The sequence below is a fragment of the Gigantopelta aegis genome, chromosome 2 (genome assembly GCF_016097555.1).
Source record: "Gigantopelta aegis isolate Gae_Host chromosome 2, Gae_host_genome, whole genome shotgun sequence".
NCBI classification, from domain to species: Eukaryota; Metazoa; Mollusca; class Gastropoda; order Neomphalida; family Peltospiridae; genus Gigantopelta; species Gigantopelta aegis.
The window spans coordinates 37,644,794-37,666,376 of record NC_054700.1 but is presented as its reverse complement, the minus strand read 5'-3'; the positions used below and the strand labels follow the sequence as shown (position 1 = coordinate 37,666,376).

The 21,583-nt window shown below is 37.1% G+C and overlaps 1 protein-coding gene across 2 annotated transcripts in view; it reads left to right on the top strand.

The window, feature by feature from the left end:
- Positions 1 to 8,829: 8,829 nt before the first annotated feature.
- Positions 8,830 to 21,583, top strand: part of LOC121385007 (probable 39S ribosomal protein L24, mitochondrial) — a 62,367-nt gene continuing 49,613 nt past the window's right edge. The window contains exons 1-2 of one of the 2 annotated variants that reach the window (XM_041515535.1): positions 8,830 to 8,923; positions 10,721 to 10,988. The gene's annotated coding sequence lies outside the window, so the exon portion shown is untranslated. The remainder of the gene's footprint in view (positions 8,924 to 10,720; positions 10,989 to 21,583) is intronic. The other variant, XM_041515544.1, reaches the window with a different exon arrangement.

Below are 21,583 nucleotides of genomic sequence, written 5' to 3'. Positions count from 1 at the left end.
AACGAACATACATATGAATAATTTTGTGTAGCATCCGGAAAAGTGAATAAGGTGTAGCACTTCGACTTACCAATTATGTGTAATCTTTACACTCATGAATACTGTGGAACTCGCGGATTCTTTAATACCGTTACACTAATAACCAATTTTAAATTTGTGAACATATATAAGAACACCTCAGTGAAACATCTGAACACTGTAATGTGCGTAATAGACCTAAATTGTGTGTAACGTTCAAACATCGGAATATTCTTAATGCATGTAGTCTGGATAATGTCCGTACACCTTGGTATTATGTGATGTAGGTACCAGCGAAGAAGACTATATAATGTGTGTTTACTTGGTAACTATGTAATGTTAATAGTACTGTAATGTTAATAGTAATGCAATGTTAATAGTAATGTAATGTTAATAGTAATGCGTAACATTCGCAAAGCCGCAATATCGAGTAACGTTCGAACATCTGTCAATCAATCAGTCAACCATTTAATACGTGTTACATCCACTGAATGTTCAAGCACGTCTATCTTGGGCACAGTCTCCGACTTTCCGGTGGATGTGTCCAAGACCGGTTGGAACAGCTAACAGTGGGTAACACCAACACCACCTGCTGGTGTGTAACGTAACAATACGCAAGCTGACTACAGATAAAGGTTTTCCATACACATGACTCAGTTTATGCTTGTTCTTTTGTGGGTTTCGTAGCCCAGTAGTCAAGCGCTCGCTATAACATATTCTATAACATTATGGCATATAACATATAACATATTAGCATTACACAGAGTACATATTCGTTCTGCCAGATTCTACATTTAATTTATGAGCGCATATTCTAATCTTACATATTTCTTTTATATAACGCGTTTCCATTGGCAATCTTAAATATGTTTGTAATCTAAATTCATATAAGAAATGTTGTCATTGTTTTGCTGTAACATAATTGCTTAAAAGTATCTAATATCCTTTCTTTGATTATAATGCAGATGCTATTTGTATCAACATATACCACATCATTCGAGTTAAATATGCTTTATTATTATATCACAGATATCCCTATTTTAATAAATCGAAATATACTAGTACATGACATTGTATAACAAATTATATAATGAACTTCAATTACTCTACTATGCCGAATATTATTGGCTTATTGTATATATGTATTTTTGTTATATTTTGTGTATTTCAGTATTCATGTATTTATATAATTTAACTATTCATATACTATATTATCTACTATTTAATGTTCTCCTGTAAACCCTGTCCTGTCTTGTCACATATTATATTATGTAATTATTCATGTTTCCCCTGGGTGTAATAAAGTTCTGGAGCGGGACGTAGCCCAGTGGTAAAGCGCTCGCTTGATGCGCGGTCGGTTTGGGATCGATCCCCGTCGGTGGGCCCACTGGGCTATTTCTCGTGACAGCCAGTGCACCACGACTGGTATATCAAAGGCCGTGGTATGTGCTCTCCTGTCTGTGGGGTGGTGCATATAAGAGATCCCTTGCTGCTAATCGAAAAGAGTAGCCCATGAAGTGGCGACAGCGGGTTTCCTCTCTCAATATATGTGTGGTCCTTAACCATATGTCCGACGCCATATAACCGTAGATAAAATGTGTTGAGTGCGTCGTTAAATAAAAAAATAAAATAAATAAAAATAAAGTTCTGTTCTGTTCTGTTCTGTTCTGTTCTGTTCTGTCAACATACGATAAATTCCAAATATAGTTTAATCCAAGTGAATACAGTTCGTGCCTAATGTTAATTAACCAATTATCGTTACATTGTGCCATTTCTTCATATACACGCCTTAGAATACAATTGTAGTGTTACGTAATTGTATCCACCGGCCTCGGTGGCGTAGTGGTTAGGCCATCGGTCTACAGGCGGGTAGGTACTGGGTTCGGATCCCAGTCGAGGCATGGGATTTTTAATCCAGATACCGACTCCAAACCCTGAGTTAGTGCTCCGCAAGGCTCAATGGGTAGGTGTAAACCACTTGCACCAACCAGTGATCCATAACTGGTTCAACAAAGGCCATGGTTTCTGCTATCCTGCCTGTGGGAAGCGCAAATAAAAGATCCCTTGCTGCTAATCGGAAAGAGTAGCCCATGTAGTGGCGACAGCGGGTTTCCTCTTAAAATATGTGTGATCCTTAACCATATGTCTAACGCCATATAACCGTAAATAAAATGTGTTGAGTGCGTCGTTAAATAAAACATTTCTTTCTTTCTTTCTTTCTAATTGTATCCAATATTTAAAAATTCTCAGTTTTCTTGTTATTTGATCGTGGAAACCGTCCCAGTTCGCTATAAACAAATTCGTTACACGTTCCTTTTCTTACACCCAATAATCTTTTTCAAAATTGTATATATACTTTTTCAACATCATGACCCGAGTGAAAGCCCCAAACTTCAGCTCCATAACTAAGGATAGAGTTAATATATGTATCATAAACAGCAAGCATTGTTTCGATATTGAAGAAATTGTTCCTGCATATACTCAATATTGAAAATAATGCCTTGCGTCCTTGTTCTGCAAATCGTTTTTGTGTACGTGCAAATTTACCATTATAGAAAAATAAAATGCCAACAACACCCAAATGTTTATAAATTATACAGGTAACTTCGTTACGCAGAGATCATTAAAAAAAAAAAATCATAGTTTATCATTAGGTTTTTTTTTTCCGTTAATTTTGAAACAGCTCATCAAGATATTAGATTACAGTGCAAAACATGCGCAATTCATCACTTCACATCTCATTGGTTTACAAGGTGTGTTACCTGCCATACGACCACCGTATAATTTTCAGAATGTCTTCTGGAGTAAACAAGATAATATGTCTTGGTATAGATTTTGGTGGTGAAGACTGAATTATATGTGATACCCATGCCACAATGGAATTAGCCATGATCTAAAGCATGATTCCATACAATAACACGCAGATTTGCCCGTTTGACATTCTCTATAATTTCCTCATTGCTGTGAACTAAGCTGTGGCATAGTTGACGTGCTTCCTTTTCCTCACGCCGCTCATGATTGTCACCAAAGACTTAATGAAAGGTGTTGTCGCAAATCAGCTCTTCGCAGCTAATTTCTATGCCTGTCAGTTGTCCTCTTGGTGATACATTAACCATCAAGTAAGAATGCGCATGGCTTTGTTGCGAACTTTGGAAGGTGCATCTAGCAGAATATAAACCGTGTCTGTGGTAGAATGTTGTGGACAAAAATGTCTGAATCAATAGAAAGGTAATTGGCACAAAGATACAAAAGTGAAGTGCATCAACTGTCATAAACGTACGAGGCGGGGAAGCATGTGGGGGAAGGGGGAGGGGACAACTCCCCCCTCCTTACTTCTAGAACACATTGTCAAATTCGGGCAAAAATGATAGAGCTATTCGGGGGAAATGTGCTAACCTGAGATCTTTTTGTAAACCATGTATTTTTTTCATCATTTTAACCGCAAACTTAGTTGTAATCCATGTAAACGTGCGTGGTGATTCGTTTGTAACTTATATAGCTGTTTGGCAGTAATGGTGATATGAATAAATGTTGTTATAAATCGAGATTCAGGCATTTTCGTTTAATTCGGGAGAAACCCAACCTCCCCCCCCCCCCCCCCAAAAAAAGAAAAAAAGAAAAAAAAAGAGAGCTGTTTGTCAACAGAATATATCCTTGTCATTTTTTAAAATGTCCAACAGGTATATTTGCAAACTGTTATGCTTTATATCTAGATCCACCTAGATGTATTTGTGATTTCAGTTCAAAATCTTTACTGGTTATACTATACATAATAAAATCTCATAGGCGACAATGTTAACGCATGTGGTTAAAAACACAATATGCAATATGTCAATCAATTTATGAATCATAAATATGAATAGTTCAACCCCAACCCCTCTTAAACCCCCCCCCCCCAAAAAAAAAAACCCAACTAAAATATATATATATATATATATATATATATATATATATATATATATATATATATATATATATATATACACACACACACACACATATATATCCATACAGCAAACAGTTTGAAGAATATCAGTACATGTCTGTGATAATGATCACCGCGAGTTCTGTCTTGTATACAAATTGGGCGGGACGTAGCCCAGTGGTACAGCGCTCACTCGATGCGCGGTCGGTGTGGGATCGATCCCCGCTAGTGGGCCAATTGGGCTATTTCTCGTTCCAGCCAATGCACCACGACTGGTATATCAAAGGCCGTGGTATGTACTACCCTGTCTGTGGGATGATGCATATAAAAGATCCCTTGCTGCTAATCGAAGAGAGTAGCCCATGAAGTGGCGAAAGCGGGTTTCCTCTCTCAATATCAGTGTCGTCCTTAACCGTATGTCCGTATGTCCGTATAACCGTAAATACAATGTGTTGAGTGCGTCGTTAAATAAAACATTTTCTTTCATATGTTTCAGATACCACATCAGATTGTGTTAGTCGGTTGCAATGTTGTTCAGTATGAAAACACTGAATCGGTTTCAAGGACAGAATCTGATCTTATGGTATACATTCATTCCATCTTATTTTCGTGCTTTTGCTATCTGGGCTGTCTGTCCTTGCCAGTGGTTTAACGGTTCGTTGTCAGTGGTTATTGAGAGAGACGTCGGTGTAGTGGTCTTACACTTACACACTGAGTCGTTAAAACTCGCACTGAGAGGGGAGCCGGTACCGGGCTGCGAACTCAGTACCTACCAGCCTTGCCCGATTGCTCAACCGCGGCTGGTTCTTCTGGTATAGCTCAGCATAGTAGGTAGCGTTAAACCAAATAACATCTAGCTGGTACACCGAGGTACACCAAACTGTTGACACAAGTTAATATAACCAGTTCTGTCATTGATCATACAGGTGACGGAGTTTGTTGTCATTTGATTTTTGCCTGGGCAATAAATATATGCAATTTTAGTTCAGCTAGAACCACTGTGTCAAGTAGCCTTGTGTTTGAAATATGTTTGGAGTACCTATAAAACTAAGTACTACAATTTTGTGTGAAACTGAGGATTTTGTAAAAACATCCGCTTATATATATATATATATATATATATATATATATATATATATATATATATATATATATATATATATATATATATGATCTGAAGTGACGGTCCCGGCCGAGTTGCTATACAAACTAGTATTAACGACCTTCGAAAACTCAAACTTCGAAAGCTCGATAACCTCGATCTCTCGACCTAATTCTTTCGTTCCGCCATAAAGATTTAATAGAGTATGCACCTCTAACACTCGACGCGCGTGGATTGATCAAACTGTCGTTGCCGAATGTTATTTTAAAGACGAATGTATTGTCAATCATGTCAAACAAGTAAAGCGTGCCTGTCTCGGTTGGTCTTGGCTGTCGAGGATTAGGGTGATAATTACAGAATAATAGATCGCTGACTAAGCGGAACGAAATTATCCTATGTTTGGTAGTCGGTGTTCGTCCGTGGAGGAGAGCCTCTCTACGTAATACTTAATTACAGACACAGTCTAGTTAACTTCAATGAGCATTTGTAATAATTCTTAGCGCTGTTTGTTTTTTGATCTCAAAGGCGTGAATCGTGTCAAACGTTAGCTTTTCTATATACATGTATGTATCAGTTAATGTTTATCAATTACCAGTCATTTAGTTATGTTAAAAATTGATACATCACAGATCGAGTAATCTGGGGAAGGACCCGGTAATGTGGGGTTTGCCAGATCGGTTTTAAAAAGTTCTGCTTTCTTGTTATCCAAGCAATCTTGCCTAGGGCCCAGAAATGGAGGGTGGGTGGCCAGTTTGGAGAAAGAAAGTAGAGGTGCGAAGTGTAAATAATGTTGTGTAAAACAAATGTACTTATAGTGTTATTCGGCATTCAGTGTTTTATTTGTTAGTTACGTTCCGCCATGTTTTGACATCTGTAAAATATGTCAACGTTACTTTTTGTTATGTACATATGTATGTAAATGCCTTCTTTTTTCGTGTGTTTTTTTCTGTCAATAAATACATGTAGCCTATATGCCCAAGCATATATTTCAAATTCATCTGGGTGATCCTTTTTGTTTTATGTACTTACTTTTACAATATACACAACATGAATGTACGACAGGCATCGAAGATGCCAACAGCTGGGGTGGGGTGGGATGAGATGGAATGGCGTGGGGTGAGGTGACTGATATATTAATTCCTTTCAACTGGGGATGCATAGTTTTTAGAGTTCAGAGGTAGGCAGCGAAGCGCACGCTTCTTACAATATTAAGCGAAATAAACCAGCTGCAATGCTGCAATGCTGCAACCAGTTGCAATTCAGTTTCAAATATGAACTCTTATATATTAATTTCGAAAACTCGAACTCTCTGAAACTCGAACTATTTCCCCGTCCCCTTCAAAATCGAGTTATCGAAGTTTGACTGTATGTATATATGTAACGTATGTGTTATCCAAAACTACAGAAAATGTTTCAATATTACTGCTACAAATAGCGTTTCAATAAAATAATAATAATAATAATAATAATAATAATAATAATAAATAATAATAATAATAATAACAATAATAAAAGACAAAACTTTTACAAATGTTGCAAACAATTCCAAGAAAATCAGTACATGTCTGCCATAATAACCACCGTGAGTTCTATCTTGTATAAAAATTACGCCTTTGTGGTTGAGATTTATCAACCAGTTACAGAAGTGACATTCATCCTAAGACGAGATCGCAAAGTTGTAATAGTTTAGTGAATTATGCGCCTGATTTATATTAAAATATGGTACATTAATAGGTGCGTATCTAATTTAGACCATTCTCCTCTTTGTTGAGATGAATTGCTGGACGATTTATCCAACAAACTGTAGCCTACCTAAGTACGGCTAGGGCTGGGGTAAGAGGGGCAAACACGTAAGTCAACAGGTCATCTGGTAACTTTTGTCCATATTATTTTGCAATATTGTGCATTTTGGAGAAAAAATTCAATGTTAACGAGAATAGGTTTTATTAGCAATCTTGATTTGGTTTGAGCAATTTAATATGGAATTCAATGGCAAATGCCAACAAATCACAATTATCTTTCCATCCGGAAATTTGTCCGCGCAAGTAGTCTGCTGTTTGACTGTGATTATTTCAAGGCAGACAGCTTTGAAGTGGCAACTATTTGACCGAAGTTGACAAGGGAGAGCATGTAGTACCATTGTTGACATTGAAGACTTGTTTGTGGTAATCCCGGCCCATGCAAAAGTAATGCTTTTTGTGTAAAATGGGTGTACTCCGGCCAGGTTTAGTGGGTGTGTTTGTTTAAACCAATATCCTGGGAGAAAGAGCTGGACAAAAGGGGTTGTCATTTTCAGGGTGTGTTTCCCCCAAGCAGGGCAAAGGTACATACAAAAATCCATGGGCCTGCTGATATTAATAAAAATGTTATAGCCACTAACGCTATATAGAAACATATAGCGTAATTAACTGTGGTCTGTGGCCTGATATAGCATCCGTGTAGTGAGACCTTTTTTCCATGAGCTCTCCGAATAATTAATAGGAGTTATCTGCCCTTTCGTGCATTTTGGGTGAGTCGAAAACGCGAACTTATTATTTGTTACTTAAATCTAGCCTGTTATTGCGCACCATTAAATACTATCTATATCAATCAGTTGTTCGTAGGGCGGGACGTAGCCCAGTGGTAAAGCGCTCGCCTGATGCGCGGTCGGTCTAGGATCGATCCCCGTTGGTGGATCCATTGGGTTATTTCTCGGTCTAGCCAGTACACCACGACTGGTGCATTAAATACTGTGGTATATGCTGTCCCGTCTGTGGGATGGTGCTTACAAAAGATATCTTGCTACTAATGGACAAATTTAGCAGGTTTCCTTTCTAAGACTATATATGTCAAAATTACCAAATGTCTGACATCCGATAGCGGATGATTAATAAACCAATGGTGTCATTAAACAAAACAAATTTCTTCATTTGTGCATTCGTTCGTTCATGCATGTGTTCGTTCGTTCGTTCGTTTCGTTCGTTTGTTCAATTATTTTCGTATATATACCCTTGACACACACAGCGATCTCAGTTTTCATACCATCTATCTAAGCATCTATTCAGGATACAGGTTGATGCATGGTTAGTGAGAGATAAGTCTGTGTAGCAACAAAGTCAATAATAAATACACAATCAGTGTAGTTGTATGCATATAACTTCAAAGCCTATAACGTCCCAATTAATTAAGCTTTTCTTAACTAAACAAATAAACAAAACAAAAACAGACAAACAAATAATAAAAAAATTAAAATAAATATTAAATATGTCATTTAATTTTTAAAAACTTAGAATTGCAAAAATTGTATATAACACATTTTATAATTGATAAACTGACAGGAAAAACACAAAACAGTTATTGTAGCAAAGTTATTGGGGCAGATATAGAATAATAAAAAGATGGGAATTACAAAATTCTAAAAGGGGCAATGTTTGTTGAAGGTAAATGAGTAGAGATCTGCAGGGGGTTCGGGGGCATGCTCCCTGGACATTTATTTTTTAAATAAAGATACTCACAAAAGCGTTTTCAGGGCAATTTAGTAATAGTTTAGACCTATTATTTACATTATATGGGGGGGGGGGGGGGGGGTACTGAGTAGACAGACTGTAGACGGAGAGACACCATGAGACAGGATGGGAAGAATAGGAGATGAAGTCATCGCCGACAAACAAAACTACAGAGAAGCACTTATAATTTTATTTATTTATTTATTTATTTATTTATATTTACTTATCTCTGATGCAAAACGAAACAGGGATCTTTTGTTTGAATCCGTGGTTTAGACACCACCATTCTCTTTAAAGGTAAGTTCCGGTTTGTGCTTCCTTTTTTCAAGGTTGTTTGCAGCATGAAATGATACACATTTTAATTTAATCATAAACTTGCAGGTGATATTAAAAGTAAATGCTTTTTCTGCATGTATTTTTTTTTTAGCAATAGCGGGATTGAATAAACAAACAAAACCAAAAATAAGATAATTAAAGGAATGATTGAATGTTTAACGCAATCCCAACACAAAAATTGTATTTGGAGACGCTCGTTTGTCGCCATGGTCCCGCTCACTGGTCAGTCAAGTACCCCACGGTTCCCGGTGGTGCTGTTTACGGGTAGGGTGGGGTGTACCTGTGCTGTCAAAAGTGATTCCGTGTAGGTACATTACGATCACCGTCTGTGAACTATTATTATACCCCCCTAAAAAAAACCCTCAACACTGGCGTATGGAGCGGGGTGGGGGGGGGGGGGGTAGGGGGTCATGTGCCCCCACTTTCTCGCACCATCCTACGTCCATGCTCAATGCTGACCATTAACCAGCCCTCTACATTAACTTTTCCATCTTGGAGCTAGATGGTACCTACTTATATTTTTTATATGGATAGTATGAAATGTTTTAGTCACCAGATGAAAATCTGTCCCAATGTAGGTGGCTGTTGACGTGACAACATATTTGTTTAGGAAGCACTCTTGTGTTCAAATGAATAATAAAATATCTATATTTGAAAACAAAAAAGTAACAATTATTTTTGAGCAAAATACAATGTATCATGGTTACGTTGTATTCTAGCATCATGTTAATTATCAGTTCGATACATACTGTTGAGGTGTTATGTCCCACATTACATTCTACCAGGATGTAACTGATATGAACAAAGTATTTTTTAAAAGACTAATTTTGATTCAGGGCGGGATATAGCTCAGTGGTAAAGTGCTTGCCTGATGCACAGTCACTCTTAGGATCGATCCCTGTCAGTGGACACATTGGATTATTTCTCATTCCAGTCAGTGCACCATAACTGGTATGTGCTACCCTGTCTTTGGGATGGTGCATATAAAAGATCCCTTGCTACAAATGGACAAATGTAGTGCCACTGTGGGTGTCCTCTCTAAGACTATGTTTCAAAATTACCACATATTTGACATCCAACAGCTGATAATTAATAAATCAATATGCTCTAGTGGTGTTGTTAAATAAAACAAACTTTAATTTAGATTCAAATTTCTTTTAAAAAGTCTATGGTCGAATAAATGTTTTTCAAAAGTTCCACTTGGATTTTGCATAAATTTATTATGCATTACTTGTTTTCAATAAGATAAGTAAGGATATCAACAAGAAGCAAAAGATGTTGTCAAAAATGTATATTATATAATAAAGAGACCATTTAATGGTGTTTCATCAAATACAATTTTTATATCAACTTATGAAGAGCAAAAACCATGTTTTTTCTCTGGTTTGTAATTTGTGAAAATATGGTTTTCACATATCACTCGTTGACATAAAAATTAAATAATTGTATTAGAAAAAACCCTGTGAACCTCCCGCACTCTCTCTCTGTCTCTCTCTGTCTCTCTCTCTCTCTCCGCCCTTAACACTGGCAAAATTATGAAAATATATTTTTTGTTTGTTATATAACAGAAACTAAGGTTCAAAATTACACTTAGTGATACACATGTGTACGACTATTCCATTAGATGAATTATATGGGACTCAGCATTTTCTATTTTTTTATTCACAATTGTAAATTATCAATTTAATCATGAAATATATTTGTTAAATTCAACTTTAATTCAAAATTGGTGATTGGTGAACAACAGCTTAAACTAAGTAACTATAGAGGACAGGTGACAGAAAAGGTAAACAACCACTGCTGTACAATACATACATGTACTAATAAATTTGATATTTTTTTGCTTAATTTCAGAAGAGGCCAAACCAGCTATGAGACTGACTTTGGTGGCAGGGAATTATTTAAAGAAATATATCAACCGAAACATAGCTGAGGCAACTGGAGTTAGCATTAAGAAACCTTTCCAGGGCTGGAGGGAAATTCGCAAGAAGAAATGGTTGTACGGAGAGAAACAACCATGGACGGATGCCGCTAAAGACTTGAACAGACCTCTCAAGCACAACAGCAAGATTTTCCTCGAGCCCATTTCCGATGAAGACTGGAAAATCTTCAAGGAGATCGGGTAAGATTTTTAACTTTTACAAAGGACAGGGTTCATGGGTCATGACAAGCCATGGAATTTGCAAATGTCATTTTCAAGGCCTGAGAAATTGTGGAATTTTGAGCTGATAACAGTTTTGGAATGTTATGAGAAGATATAATTTGTTGTTAACCCCCCTCCCCTAATTTAAAATAACATAACAAGAGATTGTCAGTTTGCTTCAGAATATTGACTGTAAGATATAACTGGATATATGGATGATTGCAGAAAAATCAGTGAAAATCCTGAAAAAAGTTCATGGAAAATGGCTTTAAAAAAATATGGAATTTGAGAATATGTTCCTTGAAGAATGGCCATAAAAGTTACAACATATATGTATGTATGTTTACATTTACCTGTGATAATTATAGGCCACATTGTGCAAAGCGTGATGGATTAAACACAATAACTAGCTGATGATCTAGAATATTTCTAAAAACCTGTTCATCTTATTTGCTGAGCATACAAATAAAACAGAGTTGTCTCCCTTTCCATGAACACCCATAGCTCTGTGTTCAGGCTTATTTGCTGAGCTTACAAAGTAAACAGTTGTCTCCCTTTCCATGAACAAGTGTACCTCTGTGTTTGGCATAGCCGGCCTCGGTGGTGTCGTGGTTAAGCCATCGGACATAAGGCTGGTAGGTACAGGGTTCGTAGCCCAGTACCAGCTCCCATTACACCCTGTTCTCTCTCACTAACCACTAACAGCTAATCCACTGTCCTGGACAGACATCTCAGATAGCTGAGGTGTGTGTGCCTAGGACAGCGTGCTTGAACCATAATTGGATATAAGCACATAAACTGATTTATACGTTCTGAGTTGTTCTCTCATTCTGTGTGGTCTGTATGTAGGAATGAGAGACCACAGATCTATGTAATGATATCTGAGTAATATCTGAGACTTCTCTGATGACTGGGCACTGTGTTGCATACATAGATGTGACAGTAATGGCTTATTTTTAAATATGATCGGCTATTTTGTGTCAAACATACAGATAGATATTTCGACATGAGCTAGAAAAAAAACAAAAAATACTCAAGTCTATCGAGGGTGTTAAATCTTTTGACCCACAAGACGTCAGACGAGCACTCTACCTATGAAACTACATCCTACCTCCTTAACAGTATAAATATCTGAGGGAGATGACAGCAATAGGTTTCAGGGTGTTAGCCACCGGTACATGCATGTTTGTTCTTTTGTGAAGTGTGGGTACCAGTGTTATTTTGTAGTTAGTCAGTTGCCATTTTGTGTGTTGTTAATCAGTGCAGTGTTCCAGTTTCCATCTCTGTTTTGAATTAATATCTGTCCACCTCCACCTTCAATCCCCTCCACCAACATCATGTTGACGTAATAAATTACATGTATGAATGAGCACACAAAAAGTTTAAATTACAAATGTGGACTAATAATGTTACTGGTAATTGAATCAAAACTACAGGGTCTTTAGCATATATTGTAATTCATAAAATATTAGCGATATTAAAATTTAGCCAAATCCAAGTAAGTGACATATTGGTGACATAAAACTTAAATAGTAAAGTCGGCATATCAGAACAGGGCTTTAGATTGCATCAGAGTCGAGGTGATAAACATTGTGCCCATAATAATCATGCCCAAATTTACAACAGACATGATGACCTCGAAATATTTCACTTCAAAACCACGGAATTGTTCACTTTTATTACATTAAAATAGCTTGAAATGCAGTTCTCAATATTGACAACTCTCCAGCAGCTGTTAATGACAGTACTGAACTAAAACTACCTTCCGGCGGACAGAAAACATCAGCAGCTGTTAATGACAGTACTGTACTAAAATGACCTTCTGGCGGACAGAAAACATCAGCAGCTGTTAATGACAGTACTGAACTAAAATGACCTTCCTGCAGCCAGAAAACCCTAGCAGCTGTTAAAGGGACATACCCTAGTTTCAACCCGTGAAAATTAACACTACGTTTAGTTAATCTACAAACCTACAACCCATTTGGATAACGTTACAATAGAGTGAAACATGAGTCTGTGACTTTGAAATGGTGAAATACCCTCTGAAAATAGACTAAAACTTGACTCCATAAGTGTTACTTCTCAGACGCACATGCGTTTTTAAAAATATGAGAAATGCATTTTGTGATATTAAAAACACCAGGATGACCAATAACACTCTAAGTAAAGTATGATTTAAGTTATCCAAAACAGTTATAATAGTCAAAATAATGCGTTAGTGTTTAAAAACTAGGGTATGTCCCTTTAATGACAGTACTGAACTAAAACGACCTTCCTGCTGCCAGAAAAGACAAAGTCTCCATTGTGCCCAAATTAGTGACATCCAAAAGCCCTGCAGAAAAAAAAGAAGAAAAAAAGCTTAAGTTGTAGGATCAGCTGAAATAATATTTTGATCACTTTCAACATTATTCAGCTTACAAACAACTAAAATTTACTAGAATATGGCAGTAAAGTGCCTGCTAATAACTGTTGTTGTTTGATATGCTTTTGGTTTAATCAACAGCATCTACCGGTAACCATTGTTGTGTGTTCAGTCAATCACTGACAAAACAATCACATACCATTTTTCGGAATAGTCTGTTGTACATCTCTTTAAATTTAGTGTCATAAAATATAGTTAGTGCCTTGTATAGCATTGCTAAATTCGCTAAACATTTATGCTCACTAACATTTTCTGATTTACAGTATATAAAACCATAGTTTCATATGACATATTTGTGGCATACCTGTATTTACTTGACTACTATAGACAGTAACATGTTGGGTCTTTTCGTACTAAAGGAAAAGGTTTTAAAATATTTCAGAAAATGTTATCACATATCTGCAAGTACTTAACATGTCGGTAAAATCACCGAAACAAAATTTCATTTCCCATGATTATTATATTGAGTAATTTATGGTATTTGCCAGAAAGACATTTTTGGGTATGGCACTATGGAATTGAATATTTACAATGTGTGCATAATGCATCCACAGTCGACAGGGGGCACGGGGGGGGGGGGGGGGGGGGGGGAACTCCCCCAGAAAGAAAATCATACAGTAATGGTAAGTCATTAATTTTGTCGAAAGGTTAACTTAAAATAATAAAATCTGTAAAAGATTTTGGGTATGGTGTACACTGTACCTGTTTTACCATCTGGCAGAAGAACTGAGTGTGACTATTCAATGAAAATAATATATATATAATAAAAATTTTTGAAACAGTTTCCGAGGGGTTGCCATGATCACAGGGTATAGAACCGAAAAAAAAGTGTTTCCCATGAAAATTGAAATCCTTTATCCTGATCTGTCTGTACATTCCAGAATAATGTATGTACAGACGGGAAAGAAAGGAATGTTATTTCAATGATATACCCCAGCACATTTCAGTGCTAAACACTTTTAAACATTTATACCTTATTCGTGTTTGGCTATTGCAAAATTTAACTTGTCTTCAAAGTGTTTTTACCACATGTATTTTATTTCATTTTTAAAAAATAATGTAACTTATTGTAATAATATTATTATTATATATATATATGTGAAATACTATAACTTGTGGTTATATGCATATAAACATGATTGATAGGGAGCTGGATTTAGCTCAGTCAGTTGAGTGCTCACCTGATCCATTCCAAATGTTTGACATGCAATAGTCGATGATTCATTAATAAATGTGCTCTAGTGGTGTTGTTCAACAAAACAAACTTTTTAACTTTGAGGTGTTTCAAACAGTTGTATACACAAAACTAAACACCAGTCAAAATACGTTGATTGTTTTCGCCAAAGTATTGAGGTAACCAAAATTAGAAATAAGTTCCAATCGGTATGATTATTGTGCAAGTTAATTTACGAACTCTATATATACATGTATGTATGTGCAGTGACCGATTGATTAGAAAACCTCATGATATATGTATATTACACATTTATGAAGTGTTGTGAATACACTAGTGGTGTCAAAGTGTAACATGCATGTGAATCATTGGTTTTCACTACCTAGCAAATGTATCCCAAATTTGACGGCAAAGTTTTCTTGTATTATTTCATTGTTCACATGCAAATTTGAAATTTATAACAGATATATATGCTATAATTTGTACTGTTTTAATGTTATACAGTTCAGCCCTGTACATTAACATAAATTTCCATCTAGGAGCTAGATGACACCTACTTCTAATTTTTATATAGATACATATAGTATGAAATGTTTTAGTAGCCTGATGAAAAAAATTGTCGCATATGCTACCAAATCGGTCACAGTGTAGAGGGCTGCGGTTCTGTGCAGTAATATAATATGCAAATGACCAATTTATTATACATTGTAAATGGATGTTATATATGTGATTAAATGGACTTTACTACAAAATACAGACCAGGTAACCTACATGTATAAATGTATATATGTTATGACAAATAAATTATCAAGTTTTTATGATTTTATTATTAATACTCTGTTATTTATGCATTGAAAACATTCTTGCCCTTTTGATGCTTACATTTTGATGTGGTTTGGGTCCTTAATAAAACACAATTGATGAAAGTATACTACTCAAAAGAATTTAAGGGTCAAAAATTTATAACCAAATAAGTTTCAGAGTGTATTAGATTGATGATGTAAACTACATCAAACTTTTTATTTATTGTTCCATATTTACAAAAACCCACAAATAAACGTCACTGTATACAAGAAAGTCACATGACATGCTGTCAAAGTTGAAGGTTGTCAAACATGGATTTTACACATTAGAACATTCGTTTAATAGTGTGTGAATCCACCCCTGGCGCGAATACAATCGACACATCGTTGCCTCATGCTGTTGATCAGACGTCTGAAGAACTCTTGGGGAATGGCCTGCCACTCTGCCATAAGAAGTTGACCCAGATCATGAAGGTTGGCCGGAGGGGCATGGTTATCCCGAACTCTCCTGCCTAATTCGTCCCAGGCGTGCTCTATTGGGGCCAAGTCAGGCGAATATGCTGGCCAATCCATCCTGGCGATACCTTGTTGTCTGACCCTGGCGCGGTGGGGTCTGGCATTGTCATCCTGCAGAACTGCCCCGCCGCCAATCTGCTGAAGGCCTGGGAGAACCAACGGCCGGATAATCTCATTCAGATAGCGGATTCCATTCAGATTGCCATCCACCACATAGAGGGGGGTCCTGTGGTGGATAGAGATGCCGCCCCACACCATGACGCTGCCACCACCGAACCGGTGACGTTGTCTAACGTTAACGTCAGCGAAGCGCTCCCCAGGACGTCTGTAGACACGAACCCGACCGTCGTTGAACTGGAGACTAAACCTGGACTCATCAGTGAACATCACTCGACCCCTCTGAACACGTTGCCACCGCAGATGAAGCATGCACCAGTGACGTCTGGCCGTTCTGTGACGTGGTAGGAGTGGTGGTCGAACAGCCTGGCGATGGCAGCGTAGATTATTGGCTCTCAGACGATTGCGTATGGTTTGATCAGACACTCGAGTTCCAGTCGCAGTCCGCAGATTGTCACGTAATCGTTGTGCGTTGACGTAGAGCCATATTGGTGATGTAGCGGTCCTCTCTATTTGTAGTGCTTCGGGGTCTTCCCGAACGTGGATGATTTCGAACAGAATTCGTTGCTTGGTACCGTTGCCACAGTCAGCCAACGACACTTTGACTGACACCAAGTCTCAGAGCAACATTTCTTTGCGTATTGCCATCCTGAAGCCAAGCAATAGCCCTTCCACGATCTTCGATAGTCAGTTGAAGTCGTACCATTGTCGAATTTGGAGTGTGCACCGTACACGAACGCAAGCTCCAATTATACGGAAATTCAGCATTGGGAACATGGGATACACGTGCAAAGCTTGCAAAAGAAGCGCTTTGTGAAAAAGCAAGTTATGGGCACTTAGCAGACCTTTCGCTTTCGCCCTAATTTACGTGCAAATGTAAGCATGTTTTCGCCATTAGAACTAGTCGACAGTGTCAATGACAGTGGATTTTAATTCATTTATGGGTTGCTTAGACCCACTTTCGTCAAAATGGAACAATACCATGCGTGACATTATGGTCTAGCTAATATAATTGACATTCAGAAAATAATGTCGAAAATATCGTCTGACCCTTAAATTCTTTTGAGTAGTATACATGATGATGGTGTTTTTGTTTTAAAAATTATTGTCAAGAACGATGTTCCACTCTTTGATTGTGTAACCTGGTAACCTGAACAATCATTGTCATCTATTTAAGTGTCTAATACCACAACCTTTGATAATATTATACCAGTCGTGGAGCGCTGGTTGGAATGGTAAAACCACAAAGTAAGTCTTTCCACTGAATTGAGGTAAACTGTAAAATTAAATGGGTGCTTTATCACTTACACACAACTTGATATATATATATATACTGAGAGGCATAAATAATGCAATGGGTATTTCACTGAATAATCTCTTATAGAAATGTCAAGTCATATATATATTGAGCATGCAGACAACTGACATATTGGTAACAACTGTAAGTGAAAGAAAATGAGTTTTCAGCAAAAAGCATAACTGGTGTGTTTATTACAACACAGCATTGCATATGAAGCTATTTTTGCATGTGCATTGCCTGCTCTCGTCTCCCTGTTTTTTGTCTTTTTTTTAATGTGCCATGGTAAGTAATGTTAAAAAATTGCTGTTTTATATTGCCCAATGTTGTGTTTTTTTGTTTAAAACCACATTTTATTAAAAAAAAGATTCTGATTTGAACAATATCTTCTTTCAGTTTGTCTGTATGCCTAATATAGATGACATACCTATTTCTATAAGAAAATATCAGTGAAATACCCATTGCATTATTTGTGCCTCTTAGTATATATATATATATATATATATATATATATATATATATATATATATATATATATATATATATATATATATATATATATATCAAAGGCTGTGGTAAGTGTTGTTTTGTCTGTGGGTTAGTTCATATAAAAAATCCCTTGCTGCTAATTGAAAACTGCAGCAGGTTTACACTGAAGACTTCAGTGTTAGAAATTGAAAATTACCAAATGTTTGACATCCAATAGGAGTGGGCTTTAGCTCGGCTGGTAGAGCTCTCACTTGGGGTGCTTGTATCATAGGATCAAATCTTGGCGTATCAAAGTCCCTGGTATTTGTTGTCCTGTCAGTGGGAAAGTGCATATATATACAGTCAGATCTTGTTACTATGATATTTACACCATCCGACCACAAATTGTTGGGAACAAACTTACACCAATTTTATTCTGTTCATTACACTGGAATTCACACCTTCTGACACCGACAGAGCAAATTAGGAACAAACGTGCACCCAACATCTTAAAAACACCTCTTTACAACGACATTACATAATCACAGATGCCGTAGTACGTTGGCAGTACACATAGCCATTTGGCATCCTTGATCTCGTCGCGAGCTGACAGTCACATGATGTCTGAGTTACCGGTATCGGCTAACTCTATAGACGTCATTCAATTAAAGGATTAACTTTGAACAATCAAGTCTACTAGTTTTATGACATTTTGTAAATGAAGTAGGTACCAATTGATTAGACTGACTGTGAATGCACTTTGATTAATAATAAGATACTTAGTATTTAATGATGGTCTGTGATCCATCCCCATTGGTGGAACCATTGGGCTATTTGTCATCCCAGCCAGTGCACCATGACCGGTATATTAAATGCTTTGGTATGTGTTATCCTGTCTGTAGGATGGTGCATATAAATGATCACTTGCTACTATTGACACCCAGTAGCCGATGATTAATAAATCGATACAACGACAATTTCGATACAACGACAAAGTGGACCAGGGACAAACATGGTCATTGTAACGAGGTCTGACTGTATGTATGTATGTATGTATGTATGTATGTGTGTGTGTGTGTATATATATATATATATATATATATATATATATATATATATATACTACTCAAAAGAATTTAAGGGTCAGACGATATTTTCGACATTATTTTCTGAATGTCAGTTATATTAGCTAGACCATAATGTCACGCATGGTATTGTTCCATTTTGACGAAAGTGGGTCTAAGCAACCCATAAATGAATTAAAATCCACTGTCATTGACACTGTCGACTAGTTCTAATGGCGAAAACATGCTTACATTTGCACGTAAATTAGGGCGAAAGCGAAAGGTCTGCTAAGTGCCCATAACTTGCTTTTTCACAAAGCGCTTCATTTGCACGCTTTGCATGTGTATTCCATGTTCCCAATGCTGAATTTCCGTATAATTGGAGCTTGCGTTTGTGTACGGTGCACACTCCAAATTCGACAATGGTACGACGTCAACTGACTATCGAAGATCGAGGAAGGGCTATTGCTTGGCTTCAGGATGGCAATACGCAAAGAAATGTTGCTCTGAGACTTGGTGTCAGTCAGAGTGTTGTTGGCCGACTGTGGCAACGGTACCAAGCAACGAATTCTGTTCGAAATCGTCCACGTTCGGGAAGACCCCAAAGCACTACAAATAGAGAGGACCGCTACATCACCAATATGGCTCTACGTCAACGCACAACCACTGCACGCCGATTACGTGACAATCTGCGGACTGCGACTGGAACTCGAGTGTCTGATCAAACCATACGCAATTGTCTGAGAGCCAATAATCTACGCTGCCGTCGCCAGGCTGTTCGACCACCACTCCTACCACGTCACAGAACGGCCAGACTTCACTGGTGCACGCTTCATCTGCGGTGGCAATGTATTCAGTGGGGTTGAGTGATGTTCACTGATGAGTCCAGGTTTAGTCTCCAGTTCAACGACGGTCGGGTTCGTGTCTACAGACGTCCTGGGGAGCGCTTCGCTGACGTTCACGTTAGACAACGTCACCGGTTCGGTTGTGGCAGCGTCATGGTGTGGGGTGGCATCTCTATCCATCACAGGACCCCCATCTATGTGGTGGATGGCAATCTTAATGGAATCCGCTATCTGAATGAGATTATCCGGCCGTTGGTTCTCCCAGGCCTTCAGCAGATTGGCGGCGGGGCAGTTCTGCAGGATGACAATGCCAGACCCCACCGTGCCAGGGTGGTAACGGACTTTCTCAGACAACAAGGTATCGCCAGGATGGATTGGCCAGCATATTCGCCTGACTTGGCCCCAATAGAGACGCCTGGGACGAATTAGGCAGAAGAGTTCGGGATAATCATGCCCCTCCAGCCAACCTTCATGATCTGGGTCAACTTCTTATGGCAGAGTGGCAGGCCATTCCCCAAGAGTTCTTCAGACGTCTGATCAACAGCATGAGGCAACGATGTGTTGAGTGTATTCGCGCCAGGGGTGGATTCACACACTATTAAACGAATGTTCTAATGTGTAAAATCCATGTTTGACAACCTTCAACTTTGACAGCATGTCATGTGACTTTTTTGTATACAGTGACGTTTATTTGTGGGTTTTTGTAAATATGGAACAATAAATTAAATTTTTGGTGTAGTTTACATCATCAATCTAATACACTCTGAAACTTATTTGGTTATAAATTTTTGACCCTTAAATTCTTTTGAGTAGTATATATATATATATATATATAGATATATAGATATATATAGATATATATACATATATATACATATATATACATATATATATATGTTATCTCAGTAAATAGCTAAACAGAACATTAAATAAATAATATGAAAAGAAGATTTTTTAATATGAATGTAAATACATATAAGCTAGCTCAAAATACCAAAAGTGATGTTAACTTCTCATGAATCTTCTAAGCATCAGTTTTTCTTTCTTAATGGGTATATGCCGGTACATTTGTAGCTATATAGACCAACATGACCTGCTTTTGAAATCGTGGGTGTACTGAACCACCTTAATTAACTGATAATGTGATAACCATGTATGTACCGGTAAGTGACCGATGATGCACTGAAGAACTTATGCCAAAACTACTTAGTGGATAATGTATGAGGAAGTGCGGAATCGTGAAAGTTTATGAGCCCTGTAGGGGCAAGCTAGTTATTTTTTATGAATCCATACCTTTGAGTATATTCTCCAATGCAATCCATTATACATTTGATTTATTTTAACTTGACAGGCAAATTAGTTCTACATTTGTTTTGTAGCTACTGAAAAAAAGGGTTAAATGGCAAGAAATACAATGTATTTACAAAACTAATAACCCTAAACGACAAGATACTTGTACTTTCAGACCTATAACCTAAGTGATTTGGCCATTAAATTAATTCATAGCAGTGGATAGCTAAAAAAGTGTTTTATACGATTAGTGATTTAGTATTAAAAAAACACCATTGTGTTATGAATATATTACCTTTACTAGTATCAGGTGTATAAACAAACTCAGCTAGGATAGTAAAGAGTATGTGTGTGTGTGTGTGTGTATATATATATATATATATATATATATATATATATATATATATATATATATATACGTGTATATATATATATGAATTCTACCAATAATTATAAAAATTATATCCCTCGTGAAACAATATTCATTTAGTGACATGTGAGAATTATTTCACTTGGATCATAAACTGACAACTGATATCAGGTTTATTGTCACATGCAGTGTTTATTAGTTTTTAATG